Source organism: Macrotis lagotis, chromosome X, assembly GCF_037893015.1.
Source record: "Macrotis lagotis isolate mMagLag1 chromosome X, bilby.v1.9.chrom.fasta, whole genome shotgun sequence".
Lineage (NCBI taxonomy): Eukaryota > Metazoa > Chordata > Mammalia > Peramelemorphia > Peramelidae > Macrotis > Macrotis lagotis.
The window spans coordinates 700,717,426-700,733,522 of record NC_133666.1 but is presented as its reverse complement, the minus strand read 5'-3'; the positions used below and the strand labels follow the sequence as shown (position 1 = coordinate 700,733,522).

Below are 16,097 nucleotides of genomic sequence, written 5' to 3'. Positions count from 1 at the left end.
AGACATTGGTGTGACAGAGGGTTCCAGGTGAACACTGAGTCTGGGAAAGCAGGATGAAGTCTTATTAGAAGCAGAGGATGACTCCTGGTATTCACTGGGATAGCATAGGCCAGCTCCTTATGGAGCCACATATCTGGAATCTGATGGTGAAGCAGCCCAGGAGCCACGAGTTCAGACGAGGAGGAGGGAGGACAGGACAGAGCACTAGAAACTTCGCAAGGTGGGATACTGGGAGAGGGAAGGCAAGAAACCTGGTTCTTCCAAGGGGCCTGATCAAAAGGCAGGCCAAATGAATTCCTATCCAAAAGGTGAGAACAGGGAAACGGGACTCTTCGGTCCTGATAGGAAGGCTACAATCAGGACTCCTGGATTTCTATGAGCAAGTCTCAAGTCTGGGAAAGTGTGATCTAATGGTACATGGGGGGGAGTGTTAGCCAAGTAGTATGAAAAATGATTAGAACTCTGGAAAAGAATGAGAGAGATGGGGATCCTGTTTGAGAGGGAGGGTTGCCCCAGGAAGGTCTGGAGAACTCTCACCATGAGGTCAGGTGAGGAGATGTAGACTCAATCACAAGAGCAGCCAGCAGAGGCCAAGAAACATGGGGGGGGTGGGATGCGGGAGGAGATGGAGCGGTTCTGGCTCTGGCCTACCTGGGATATGCAAGCACAGAACTATCCTCTAGGAAGTAGAGATGTCTTAGCTCCAAGAAAAGAAATAAAAGTCTGAGTTCCAGGCAAGGAAGAGAGACTGCCTGCTTCCCACCAGCCCATATTGGGAGGGTCTTCCTAGTCCCAGAAGCAGTGCTCAGTACAGCACTTGAGGCCCCAGATCCTCCCATCACAGTCAGGGCCAGGACTTCAGGGTCTCACTCCTTCTCCCTCCCTAAATCTTGTCTGATTTCTTGTGAATGATCCCTTCTTCTGGAAGACAGGCAGTCTACAAATCTGTTAAATGAAATGGTTTATGAGCACTGATTTATTCGGTTGCTTAGGGCTGGAGGTGTGAGCATAGGACATATGCTCCTATTCCTATCCTAAATAAGGTCAATTTCACAATATCAGCAATAATCTGAAATATCGTTGGGATACCAGGTATCATGACATACTCATGCCAGTCATTCAATAATTCAGGCAGAAAAATAGATGACAAAGATAGATGAGAGATAGAAGATACAGAAACAGACAAATTGATAGCAAATAAGTTTTTTAGGATCAGAAACTTTAACAATTACACACATTTAAGGAGTAAAAGTAGATTTCTCTTTTTGAATAATATTTTATCTTCCCTCTTATTTGTATAAAATTTAACATTCTTGTTTTTTAATTTTGAATTCAAAATTTCCTCCCCTCCAACTTTCCTGAAGCAGTAAACAATTTTACCTAAGCTACAATATGCAGTTCTACAAAACATATTTCTATATTAGTTTTGTTCAGAAAGAAGTCAGACCAAAAGAAGAAAGTCATGAAAAAAAGCAAGTGACAAATAGCACCTACTGATGTACATTCAGACTCCCAGCAATTCTTTCTCTAAAATTAGATAGCATTTTTCATTATTATTGCTTTGTTAACGTTTTGGAGCTCCATAATGCTATGAATTAATATCACTCCCAGTTCAACATGCTACACTATTGCAGTTATTGTATAGACTGTTCTCTTGGTTGTTTTCACTTCACTTTGCATCAGGTCATGAAAGCTTTTTCTGGTTTCTGACAGTAACGTTGTATTACATTGTATTCATATACTACAATGTGTTTAGTTATTCATCAGTTGGTAATCATATCCATAATTTTTAATTATTTACCACCAAAAAAGAAGTGCTATTAATATTCTGTACATATAAGTCCCTTCTCCTGTTTTTATCTCTTTAGAATTTAGATTTAGTAGTGACACTTCAGGAAGGATACATGCAGTTTTGAGGTCCAAATTGCTCTCCAGAATGTTTAGAAATTCAGAACTCCACTGACAAAACAAAAGTTCCCAATTTACCCACATCGTCTCTAACACTTACACTGTTCCTTTTTTGGGTCACGATATCCAGTCTGATAGATGTGAAATAATACCTTAGAGTTGTTTTAATTTGCATTTTTCTTATGAATCATCACTTAGAGCATTTTTTACAAAACTATAGATAACTTTAATTCTTTTTCTGATTCACTCTGTCATCTTCCTTACCAATTTGCCCAGTTTTATTCATTCCTATTAAAAACACTAGCAAGCATAGTAATAAATGGAACTTTCCTTAAAATTATAAGAGTTATCTATCTAAAATCATTAACAAGCATTATCTGGAACAGGGATAAAGCTTGAAATGTTCCCAATAAAATCAGGGGTTGATCATTATCGCTATTATTATTTCCTATCGTATTAGATATATTATGAATATTGCGATCAGCCAGACAAAACTAAGAATAACCAATCTTTGCAAATGATATAATGGTATACTTAGAGAATCAAATAAAAATAGTTACAATAATGAACACCTTAATAAAGTTACAGGATACAGAATGAATCATCGGCATTTCTATATATACTAACAAAGTCCTGTAGCAAGAGCCATAAAGAGAAATTAGACTTAAAATCAAAATGCTTGTAGCTATATTAAGTACATGACAGTTTACATGCCAAGTTAAACATGGGAATTCCATGAATCCAAGTACAAAACACTTTTCACACAAATAAAATCAGATCTAAACAACTGGAAAAATATTGATTGTTCATTGCAAGGTTGAGCCAATATCACAAAAATAATAATTCTACCTAAATTAATCAATTAATTCAGTACCAGAGCAAAATGCCAAATATTTCTTTTATAGCAATAGAAAAATAACAAATCTCATCTGGCAGAACAAAAACTCCAGTATATTCAGGGAATCAATGAAAGGACAAAATGCAATGGAAGGTGGTGGACTAAGAAATAATATTGTGAATGATGAAAACACAGTACATAATAGTAAATGACCATAATAATTCACGGTTTGACACATCCAAAGATTGAATCTTTTGTAATTAGAGCTCACTATTTGACAAAAACTTCTGGGAAAGCTGGAAAACACTATGTAGAAACTAGGTAAAGATGGCTATATCACCCCATGTACCAAGATAAGCACAAAATGGGTTCGTGACTTAGACATTAAGGGTGATAGCATAAACAATTAGTAGAGCCAAGAGTTTTTTGCTTGTCAGAACTAATGGAAGAAGGGGGAGTAATTTTCTTGTATTAAATAAAGAATTTTGTACAGCAAAGCAACTATTATTAGAAGAAAATCAGAAACCTGCAAGAGGATACAAAGATGTTTATTTATAACAAGTTTTCTCTGATAAAAGTCCCCTTTCAAAAATATAAAGAAAACTGAGTCAAATTCATAAAAATACAATTTATTCTCTGATTGACAGATGGTTAAAGGATTGAACAGGGCTTTTTCAGACATATCAAAGCAGTCTATCACCATATAACATGCTCTAAATCACTATAGATTAGATTTATATGCACATTAGGAGAATTCTGAGATACAACTTCAGAACTGGAAAATTGTGACACTCAATCCTCTCTTGTTGTATTTGTGAAATGATAGAACCATTATGTAGAGAAATCTTGGAAAATGTCCAAGGGGTCAAATTCCATAGCTCCCAATTCAAGGAGAAAATATTACAAGTAGAGAGAAAGAAAGAATTTCAAATATCATGGAGCCACAGCTGGGAAGATATAAATTTTAGTAGCTGCTATATTAAAGGATCAAAGGACTTGGAATATAATATTCCAGAGGGCAAAGGAGCTAAGATTACAGCCCAAAATTTCCTACCCAGCAAAATTTATAATCTGTAAAGGGGAAAATTAATATTCACTGAATTAGACTTTCAGATTTTATTTTAGTTTTTTGCAAGGCAAATGGGGTTAAGTGGCTTGCCCAAGGCCACACAGCTAGGTAATTATTAAGTGTCTGTGACCAGATTTGAACCCAGGTACTCCTGACTCCAAGGCCGGTGCTTTATCCACTACGCCACCTAGCTGCCCCTACTTTCAGATATTTCTGATGAAAAGACCTGAATTGAAATTTCACCTCAGACACTTAACAATCACCTACCTGTGTGACCTTAGGCAAGTCATTTAACCCCATTGCCTTTGTAAAAAATAGTGAAATAGATATATACACATATCTTTAGAGAGAGATAGATTTGTATATATACAGAATTAAATCAAATATATAAAAATACAAGTCACTCCTCAATTGATTAATGGTCAAAAGAGTTGAACAGGAGGGGCAGCTAGTTGATACAATGGAGAGAACAAAGGTCCTGGAATCAGGGGGATCTGAGTTGAAATCCAGCCTCAGATATTGCAATGAGCTGTGTGACCCTGGACAAGTCATTCCACCTCATTTCCCTGCATCCAGGCCATTGCCTGTTATCCTGATCCATAACTGGGCACTGAATTGAGATGACTACAAAGGAGAAAATGAGACCGGTGACTGAAGAATGGAACCCCCTCACTCAAATCCAATTCAGATGGATGTGATGGCATCCCTAATGTCATGGTCCTCTGAGAAAGAAGAACAATGGGCAGCTAGGATAAAGCACCAGCTCTGAAGTCAGGAGAACTTGATTTCAAATCTGGGCTCAGACACTTGATACTTACTAGCTGTGTGGCCCTGGACATGTCACTTAATCCTAGTACCCACAAAAATAAATCAAAGAAAAAAAGGAAAACAGAATGAAGGACAAAACCAATAACAACAATCAAAGCTATACAGTTGTATGAAAAATGGTATAAAATCCCTATTAGTAAGAGAAAAAAACAAAAGTAGCTCTTTGGTTCCATCCTAGCCCTATCAGATTGATTAATATTACTTAAAAACGGAAATGACAGAAAAAGGAAGGCTTGTGGGAAAATTGATTCACTATGCATTGTTGCTAGATTTGTGAATTGATTCATTCATTCTGGGAAGTTGGAACAATGTCCAAAGGAATATAAAATGATGTACATCCAACAATACCACTATTGGATATGCATTCCAATGAGTATCATATATAAATATATACCTACATATGTATATAAATATACACAAACTTACACACACATATATGTATATACACATACTAAAAGCTCTTTATATAAAAAAAATCTCTATAGTAGCCATTTTTGTGATGGTAAAGAATTGGAAACTGAGGGGGATGCTTATCAATTAGGAAATGGCTGAACAACTTGTGGTATATGATTGCAATGGAATTTCATTATACTGTAAGAAATTTTGAGCAGGATGATTTCAGAAAAACCTGAACAGAACCAGGAAGCTATTTTATGCAGCAACAGCAATGTCATTCAATAAACAACTTTGAATAACCACTGTTTTCAGCAATATAATGATCCAATAACATTCGATAGGACTTTTGATGAAAAATGCTCTTCACCTCCACAGAAATAATTGATAGATCAAAGCACACTTACATACTTACTTTAATTTTCATGAGTTTTTAGTTTGTATTTTCTTTTACAACATGACTTACATGGAAAATATGATTTGAATGACCTGTATATGTATAAGGTACAACAAATAGCTTCCTTTACAAGGTGGGAGGAAGAAAGAGAGAAAGAGAATTTGGGTCTCAAATGAATGCTAAAAATTGTTTTTATAGGTTACTGAGCAAAACCAAATATTAATGAACTAAAAAAAAAGATTGCCTTATGAATGCTTAGTTGAAAGTTTTTGAGGTTGGGTCGTCATTTCAATAGTATCCATCTGGGTGAGACCTCTTTGGGGATTTTCTTGGCAAAGATAAGTGGTTTGACATTTCTTTCTCCAGCTTATTTTACAGATGAAGAACTGAGACAATCCGAGTTAAATGACTTGCCCAGGGTCCCAAAGCTCATAAGAGTCTGAGATAAAATTAGACCTCATAAAAATTAGTCTTTGTAGCCTCAGACCTGGAACTCTATATTCTAGGTCAACTAGCAGGTAAATCTAGGGTGTAAAGTTTCATGAAGTTCTTGAACTAGAAGAAGCTTCCCATCAGTTTTGTTTGTGAGAGGAATACACATTTGAGACTTCAGTGGTATGATCATATATAGTCACAACGACTCAAGATAATGTATTGTTGAATTTGTTCCTGAAGGTGTTATGTTTGAGATTGTAATTAATACAGGTGAAATGAGATTAACTCGGAGAACTTCTGAGTGACTGGAGGTCAAGCTAGGGAAAAGTTCAGATTTAGGGAAAATAGCAATGGGAATAAATGGAATGAGAAGAAATTTCAAAATAACAAAAAAGCAAATGATAACTTCAGGAGAGAATTTGAGAAATCAGTCAGTAATGCACTCTTTGTCAGAGGAGTTGCAAAGTGATTCAGTCATTCAGGAAAACAATTTGAAAATATGTTCACTGGGATATAAAACTGTATACATCCTTTGGTTCAGAAATACATATACACATTATCTATATATATCTATATTTATATCTATATATATCCCAAACAAATCAAAGTAAAAGGAAGATGAGTCAATGAGTCATATGTAGAAAATATTGATAGCAAAACTTTTTGATATGACAAAGAACTAGACACTGAAGTTATGTTCATGTATTGGGGAAGGACCAAGTAAATTAATATGAAAGAACACTATTGTCCTATAAGAAATGTTGAAGTGGGGCAGCTAGGTGGTGCAGTGGATAGAGCACTGGCACTGGAGTCAGGAGTACCTGAGTTCAAATCTAGCCTCAAACACTTAATAATTGTGGCCTTGGGCCACATAACTTAACCCCATTGCCATTCCACAAAAAAATAACAATTTAGGGGTGGCTAGGTGGTATAGTGGATAAAGCACCCGACCTGGAGTCAGGAGTACCTGGGTTCAAATCCGGTCTCAGACACTTAATAATTACCTAGCTGTGTGGCCTTGGGCAAGCCACTTAACCCCATTTACCAAATAAAATCAGATCTAAACAACTGGAAAAATATTGATTGTTCATTGCAAGGTTGAGCCAATATCACAAAAATAATAATTCTACCTAAATTAATCAATTAATTCAGTACCAGAGCAAAATGCCAAATATTTCTTTTATAGCAATAGAAAAATAACAAATCTCATCTGGCAGAACAAAAACTCCAGTATATTCAGGGAATCAATGAAAGGACAAAATGCAATGGAAGGTGGGTGGACTAAGAAATAATATTGTGAATGATGAAAACACAGTACATAATAGTAAATGACCATAATAATTCACGGTTTGACACATCCAAAGACTCCATCTTTTGTAATTAGAGCTCACTATTTGACAAAAACATCTGGGAAAACTGGAAAACACTATGTAGAAACTAGGTAAAGATGGCTATATCACCCCATGTACCAAGATAAGCACAAAATGGGTTCGTGACTTAGACATTAGGGTGATAGCATAAACAATTAGTAGAGCCAAGAGTTTTTTGCTTGTCAGAACTAATGGAAGAAGGGGGAGTAATTTTCTTGTATTAAATAAAGAATTTTGTACAGCAAAGCAACTATTATTAGAAGAAAATCAGAAACCTGCAAGAGGATACAAAGATGTTTATTTATAACAAGTTTTCTCTGATAAAAGTCCCCTTTCAAAAATATAAAGAAAACTGAGTCAAATTCATAAAAATACAATTTATTCTCTGATTGACAGATGGTTAAAGGATTGAACAGGGCTTTTTCAGACATATCAAAGCAGTCTATCACCATATAACATGCTCTAAATCACTATAGATTAGATTTATATGCACATTAGGAGAATTCTGAGATACAACTTCAGAACTGGAAAATTGTGACACTCAATCCTCTCTTGTTGTATTTGTGAAATGATAGAACCATTATGTAGAGAAATCTTGGAAAATGTCCAAGGGGTCAAATTCCATAGCTCCCAATTCAAGGAGAAAATATTACAAGTAGAGAGAAAGAAAGAATTTCAAATATCATGGAGCCACAGCTGGGAAGATATAAATTTTAGTAGCTGCTATATTAAAGGATCAAAGGACTTGGAATATAATATTCCAGAGGGCAAAGGAGCTAAGATTACAGCCCAAAATTTCCTACCCAGCAAAATTTATAATCTGTAAAGGGGAAAATTAATATTCACTGAATTAGACTTTCAGATTTTATTTTAGTTTTTTGCAAGGCAAATGGGGTTAAGTGGCTTGCCCAAGGCCACACAGCTAGGTAATTATTAAGTGTCTGTGACCAGATTTGAACCCAGGTACTCCTGACTCCAAGGCCGGTGCTTTATCCACTACGCACACCTAGCTGCCCCTACTTTCAGATATTTCTGATGAAAAGACCTGAATTGAAATTTCACCTCAGACACTTAACAATCACCTACCTGTGTGACCTTAGGCAAGTCATTTAACCCCATTGCCTTTGTAAAAAATAGTGAAATAGATATATACACATATCTTTAGAGGACAGGACAGAGCACTAGAAACTTCGCAAGGTGGGATACTGGGAGAGGGAAGGCAAGAAACCTGGTTCTTCCAAGGGGCCTGATCAAAAGGCAGGCCAAATGAATTCCTATCCAAAAGGTGAGAACAGGGAAACGGGACTCTTCGGTCCTGATAGGAAGGCTACAATCAGGACTCCTGGATTTCTATGAGCAAGTCTCAAGTCTGGGAAAGTGTGATCTAATGGTACATGGGGGGGAGTGTTAGCCAAGTAGTATGAAAAATGATTAGAACTCTGGAAAAGAATGAGCGGGATGGGGATCCTGTAGCCAGGTTTGAGAGGGACGGTTGCCCCAGGAAGGTCTGGAGAACTCTCACCATGAGGTCAGGTGAGGAGATTTAGACTCAATCACAAGGGCAGCCAGCAGAGGCCAAGAAACATGGGGGGGGGTGGGGGGATGCGGGAGGAGATGGAGCGGTTCTGGCTCTGGCCTACCTGGGATATGCAAGCACAGAACTGGCCTCTAGGAAGTAGAGATGTCTTAGCTCCAAGAAAAGAAATAAAAGTCTGAGTTCCAGGCAAGGAAGAGAGACTGCCTGCTTCCCACCAGCCCTTATTGGGAGGGTCTTCCTAGTCCCAGAAGCAGTGCTCAGTACAGCACTTAAGACCCCAGATCCTCCCATCACAGCCAGGGCCAGGACTTCAGGGTCTCACTCCTTCTCCCTCCCTAAATCTTGTCTGATTTCTTGTGAATGATCCCTTCTTCTGGAAGACAGGGAGTCTACAAATCTGTTAAATGAAATGGTTTATGGGAACTGATTTATTCGGTTGCTTAGGGCTGGAGGTGTGAGCATAGGACATATGCTCCTATTCCTATCCTAAATAAGGTCAATTTCACAATATCAGCAATAATCTGAAATATCGTTGGGATACCAGGTATCATGACAAACTCATGCCAGTCATTCAATAATTCAGGCAGAAAAATAGATGACAAAGATAGATGAGAGATAGAAGATACAGAAACAGACAAATTGATAGGAAATAAGTTTTTTAGGATCAGGAACTTTAACAATTACACACATTTAAGGAGTAAAAGTAGATTTCTCTTTTTGAATAATATTTTATCTTCCCTCTTATTTGTATAAAATTTAACATTCTTGTTTTTTAATTTTGAATTCAAAATTTCCTCCCCTCCAACTTTCCTGAAGCAGTAAACAATTTTACCTAAGCTACAGTATGCAGTTCTACAAAACATATTTCTATATTAGTTTTGTTCAGAAAGAAGTCAGACCAAGAGAAGAAAGTCATGAAAAAAAGCAAGTGACAAATAGCACCTATTGATGTACATTCAGACTCCCAGCAATTCTTTCTCTAAAATTAGATAGCATTTTTCATTATTATTGCTTTGTTAACGTTTTGGAGCTCCATAACGCTATGAATTAATGGCACTCCCAGTTAACCATGCTACACTATTGCAGTTATTGTATAGACTGTTCTCTTGGCTGTTTTCACTTCACTTTGCATCAGGTCATGAAAGCTTTTTCTGGTTTCTGACAGTAACGTTATAGTGCATTGTATTCATATGCTACAATGTGTTTAGTTATTCATCAGTTGGTAATCATATCCATAATTTTTAATTATTTACCACCAAAAAAGAAGTGCTATTAATATTCTGTACATATAAGTCCCTTCTCCTGTTTTTATCTCTTTAGAATTTAGATTTAGTAGTGACACTTCGGGAAGGATACACACAGTTTTGAATTCCAAATTGCTCTCCAGAATGTTTGAACAATTCAGAACTCCACTGACAAAACAAAAGTTCCTAATTTACCCACATCGTCTCTAACACTTACACTGTTCCTTTTTTGGGTCACGATATCCAGTCTGATAGATGTGAAATAATACCTTAGAGTTGTTTTAATTTGCATTTTTCTTATGAATCATCACTTAGAGCATTTTTTACAAAACTATAGATAACTTTAATTCTTTTTCTGATCCACTCTATCATCTTCCTTACCGGTTTGCCCAGTTTTATTCATTCCTATTAAAAACACTAGCAAGCATAGTAATAAATGGAACTTTCCTTAAAATTATGAGTTATCTATCTAAAATCATTAACAAGCATTATCTAGAACAGGGATAAAGCTTGAAATGTTCCCAATAAAATCAGGGGTTGATCATTATCGCTATTATTATTTCCTATCATATTAGATATATTATGAATATTGCGATCAGCAAGACAAAACTAAGAATAACCAATCTTTGCAAATGATATAATGGTATACTTAGAGAATCAAATAAAAATAGTTACAATAATGAACACCTTAATAAAGTTACAGGATACAGAATGAATCATCGGCATTTCTATATATACTAACAAAGTCCTGTAGCAAGAGCCATAAAGAGAAATTAGACTTAAAATCAAAATGCTTGTAGCTATATTAAGTACATGACAGTTTACATGCCAAGTTAAACATGGGAATTCCATGAATCCAAGTACAAAACACTTTTCACACAAATAAAATCAGATCTAAACAACGGGAAAGATATTGATTGTTCATTGCAAGGTTGAGCCAATATCACAAAAATAATAATTCTACCTAAATTAATCAATTAATTCAGTACCAGAGCAAAATGCCAAATATTTCTTTAATAGCAATAGAAAAATAACAAATCTCATCTGGCAGAACAAAAACTCAAGTATATTCAGGGAATCAATGAAAGGACAAAATGCAATGGAAGGTGGTGGACTAAGAAATAATATTGTGAATGATGAAAACACAGTACATAATAGTAAATGACCATAATAATTTATTGTTCAATAAATCCAAAGATTCAATCTTTTGTAATTAGAGCTCACTATTTGACAAAAACTCCTGGGAAAACTGGAAACCACTATGTAGAAACTAGGTAAAGATGGCTATATCACCCCATGTACCAAGATAAGCACAAAATGGGTTCGTGACTTAGACATTAAGGGTGATAGCATAAACAATTAGTAGAGCCAAGAGTTTTTTGCTTGTCAGAACTAATGGAAGAAGGGGGAGTAATTTTCTTGTATTAAATAAAGAATTTTGTACAGCAAAGCAACTATTATTAGAAGAAAATCAGAAACCTGCAAGAGGATACAAAGATGTTTATTTATAACAAGTTTTCTCTGATAAAAGTCCCCTTTCAAAAATATAAAGAAAACTGAGTCAAATTCATAAAAATACAATTTATTCTCTGATTGACAGATGGTTAAAGGATTGAACAGGGGTTTTTCAGACATATCAAAGCAGTCTATCACCATATAACATGCTCTAAATCACTATAGATTAGATTTATATGCACATTAGGAGAATTCTGAGATACAACCTCAGAACTGGAAAATTGTGACACTTAATCCTCTCTTATTGTATTTGTGAAATGATAGAACCATTATGTAGAGAAATCTTGGAAAATGTCCAAGGGGTCAAATTCCATAGCTCCCAATTCAAGGAGAAAATATTACAAGTAGAGAGAAAGAAAGAATTTCAAATATCATGGAGCCACAGCTGGGAAGATATAAATTTTAGTAGCTGCTATATTAAAGGATCAAAGGACTTGGAATATAATATTCCAGAGGGCATAGGAGCTAAGATTACAGCCCAAAATTTCCTACCCAGCAAAATTTATAATCTGTAAAGGGGAAAATTAATATTCACTGAATTAGACTTTCAGATTTTATTTTAGTTTTTTGCAAGGCAAATGGGGTTAAGTGGCTTGCCCAAGGCCACACAGCTAGGTAATTATTAAGTGTCTGTGACCAGATTTGAACCCAGGTACTCCTGACTCCAAGGCTGGTGCTTTATCCACTATGCCACCTAGCTGCCCCTACTTTCAGATATTTCTGATGAAAAGACCTGAATTGAAATTTCACCTCAGACACTTAACAATCACCTACCTGTGTGACCTTAGGCAAGTCATTTAACCCCATTGCCTTTGTAAAAAATAGTGAAATAGATATATACACATATCTTTAGAGAGAGATAGATTTGTATATATACAGAATTAAATCAAATATATAAAAATACAAGTCACTCCTCAATTGATTAATGGTCAAAAGAGTTGAACAGGAGGGGCAGCTAGTTGATACAATGGAGAGAACAAAGGTCCTGGAATCAGGGGGATCTGAGTTGAAATCCAGCCTCAGATATTGCAATGAGCTGTGTGACCCTGGACAAGTCATTCCACCTCATTTCCCTGCATCCAGGCCATTGCCTGTTATCCTGATCCATAACTGGGCACTGAATTGAGATGACTACAAAGGAGAAAATGAGACCGGTGACTGAAGAATGGAACCCCCTCATTGAAATCCATTTCAGATGGATGTGATGGCATCCCTAATGTCATGGTCCTCTGAGAAAGAAGAACAATGGGCAGCTAGGATAAAGCACCAACTCTGAAGTCAGGAGAATTTGGTTTCAAATTTGGCCTCAGACACTTGATACTTACTCGCTGTGTGACCTTGGACAAGTCACTTAATCCTAGTACGCACAAAAAAAAAATCAAAGAAAAAAAGGAAAACAGAATGAAGGACAAAACCAATAACAACAATCAAAGCTATACAGTTGTATGAAAAATGGTATAAAATCCCTATTAGTAAGAGAAAAAAACAAAAAAACCCTTTGGTTCCATCCTAGCCCTATCAGATTGATTAATATTACTTAAAAAAAGGAAATGACAGAAAAAGGAAGGCTTGTGGGAAAATTGATTCACTATGCATTGTTGGTAGATTTGTGAATTGATTCATTCATTCTGGGAAGTTGGAACAATGTCCAAAGGGATATAAAATGATGTATATCCAACAATACCACTATTGGATATGCATTCAAATGAGTATCATATATAAATATATACCTACATATGTATATAAATATACACAAACTTACACACACATATATGTATATACACATACTAAAAGCTCTTTATATAAAAAAAAATCTCTATAGTAGCCATTTTTGTGATGGTAAAGAATTGGAAACTGAGGGGGATGCTTATCAATTAGGAAATGGCTGAACAACTTGTGGTATATGATTGCAATGGAATTTCATTATACTGTAAGAAATTTTGAGCAGGATGATTTCAGAAAAACCTGAACAGAACCAGGAAGCTATTTTATGCAGCAACAGCAATGTCATTCAATAAACAACTTTGAATAACCACTGTTTTCAGCAATATAATGATCCAATAAAATTCGATAGGACTTTTGATGAAAAATGCTCTTCACCTCCACAGAAATAATTGATAGATCAAAGCACACTTGCATACTTACTTTAATTTTCATGAGTTTTTAGTTTGTATTTTCTTTTACAACATGACTTACATGGAAAATATGATTTGAATGACCTGTATATGTATAAGGTACAACAAATAGCTTCCTTTACAAGGTGGGAGGAAGAAAGAGAGAAAGAGAATTTGGGTCTCAAATGAATGCTAAAAATTGTTTTTATAGGTTACTGAGCAAAACCAAATATTAATGAACTAAAAAAAAAGATTGCCTTATGAATGCTTAGTTGAAAGTTTTTGAGGTTGGGTTGTCATTTCAATAGTATCCATCTGGGTGAGACCTCTTTGGGGATTTTCTTGGCAAAGATAAGTGGTTTGACATTTCTTTCTCCAGCTTATTTTACAGATGAAGAACTGAGACAATCTGAGTTAAATGACTTGCCCAGGGTCCCAAAGCTCATAAGAGTCTGAGATAAAATTAGACCTCATAAAAATTAGTCTTTGTAGCCTCAGACCTGGAACTCTATATTCTAGGTCAACTAGCAGGTAAATCTAGGGTGTAAAGTTTCATGAACTTCTTGAACTAGAAGAAGCTTCCCATCAGTTTTATTTGTGAGAGGAATACACATTTGAGACTTCAGTGGTATGATCATATATAGTCACGACTCAAGATAATGTATTGTTGAATTTGTTCCTGAAGGTGTTAAGTTTGAGATTGTAATTAATACAGGTGAAATGAGATTAACTCGGAGAACTTCTGAGTGACTGGAGGTCAAGCTAGGGAAAAGTTCAGATTTAGGGAAAATAGCAATGGGAATAAATGGAATGAGAAGAAATTTCAAAATAACAAAAAAGCAAATGATAACTTCAGGAGAGAATTTGAGAAATCAGTCAGTAATGCACTCTTTGTCAGAGGAGTTGCAAAGTGATTCAGTCATTCAGGAAAACAATTTGAAAATATGTTCACTGGGATATAAAACTGTATACATCCTTTGGTTCAGAAATACATATACACATTATCTATATAAATATCTATCTCTATCTCTATCTCTATCTCTATCTCTATCTCTATATCTATATCTATATCCCAAACAAATCAAAGTAAAAGGAAAATGAGTCAATGAGTCATATGTAGAAAATATTGATAGCAAATCTTTTTTGATATGACAAATTTTTTGATATGACAAAGAACTAGACACTGAGGATATGTTCATGTATTGGGCATGGTCCAAGTAAATTAATATGAAAGAATACTATTGTGCTATAAGAAATGTTGAAGGGGACAGTTTTAGATAAACCAGGAAAAATATTTAGAAATGGATGCAAAGTGAAGTGAGAAGAACCATGAGAACAATATCCACACTAGCAGCAATATATTTAAAACATTACCAATCAAAAGATAAACTTAAAAACTCTGCTCAATGCAACAACTCCCCAAATTCCAAAGAACATATTATAAAAAAAAAACCTATCCACTTCCAGATAGGACATGGATACACTCAACAAAGATTGAAGCAAATTTTTTCTCTTTATTTTTTTCCTTTGGGGGGATCATATCTAATGTGAAAATATATCTTCCATTATTTCACATGTAAAATAGGTATAGTTTTTACCCTTTCAGTGGGAGAGGGAAGGCTGGAGAATTTGAACCTGAAAATAAAAATAAGCTTTAAACATGTAAAAAATAAATTTGCATTGCATGAACATGAGGGGGAAAGCATTTGAGTTTCTGGAAGATGAAGGGTGATAATATTTTCTTTTTGTGAAGTGCAGTTGAAGGATAGAGCATGTTATTGACGAACCAGGCAATGGTGGGAAGATCAAAAGTAATGCTGAAATCAAATAGGATAGAGGTGTATTCAGTTATGAAGGAGGGAATATGTTCAATGTGAGTATTATATTATCTAATATCCAGGAAAGTCTGAGTTGACTGAAGGAATTTTGGATAGTGTGAACATGAAGGAGTGAAGTGACTGAAGGATAGATGTTGACAGACAGTCCAGAAGCAATAATGCAGAGTAAAATATGTTTTGAATCTTTCACTGCAACAAATGCATTAAGTAAAAGGAGCGGGGGCATGACAGAATGGGTAGCCGGTACTGGAAACTGTGATGGATAAAACAGATTCATCTTTTCTTTTTTATTAAAGATATTATTTGAATTTTACAATTTTTCCCCAATCTTGCTTCCCTCCCCCACACCCACCTCACAGATAGCACTCCTTCAGTCCTTACTTAAAACAGATTCATCTTGAGGGAGGCGGTCTTCATAAGTATTGGAACATGAAAGAAGTGAGAAGTTAAGAGGTTTAAGACAAAAAGAAGTTTGTTAATTAGGCAGCAAGCATTCCAAAGAACATAGTATATAGAAGGGAGCATTAATATTTAAACATGAAAATAGTAGAATATGGGTTGCATTTTTAGGTGAATTGGAATTAGAAAGGAGATAGCTGATAATTGAGGAT

The 16,097-nt window shown here is 35.5% G+C and overlaps 1 long non-coding RNA gene across 1 annotated transcript in view; it reads left to right on the top strand.

Moving 5' to 3' along the window:
* The window catches only part of LOC141497235 (uncharacterized), a 38,305-nt gene that overhangs the window by 19,650 nt on the left and 2,558 nt on the right, over positions 1–16,097 (top strand). The gene's annotated exons all lie outside the window — the stretch shown is intronic.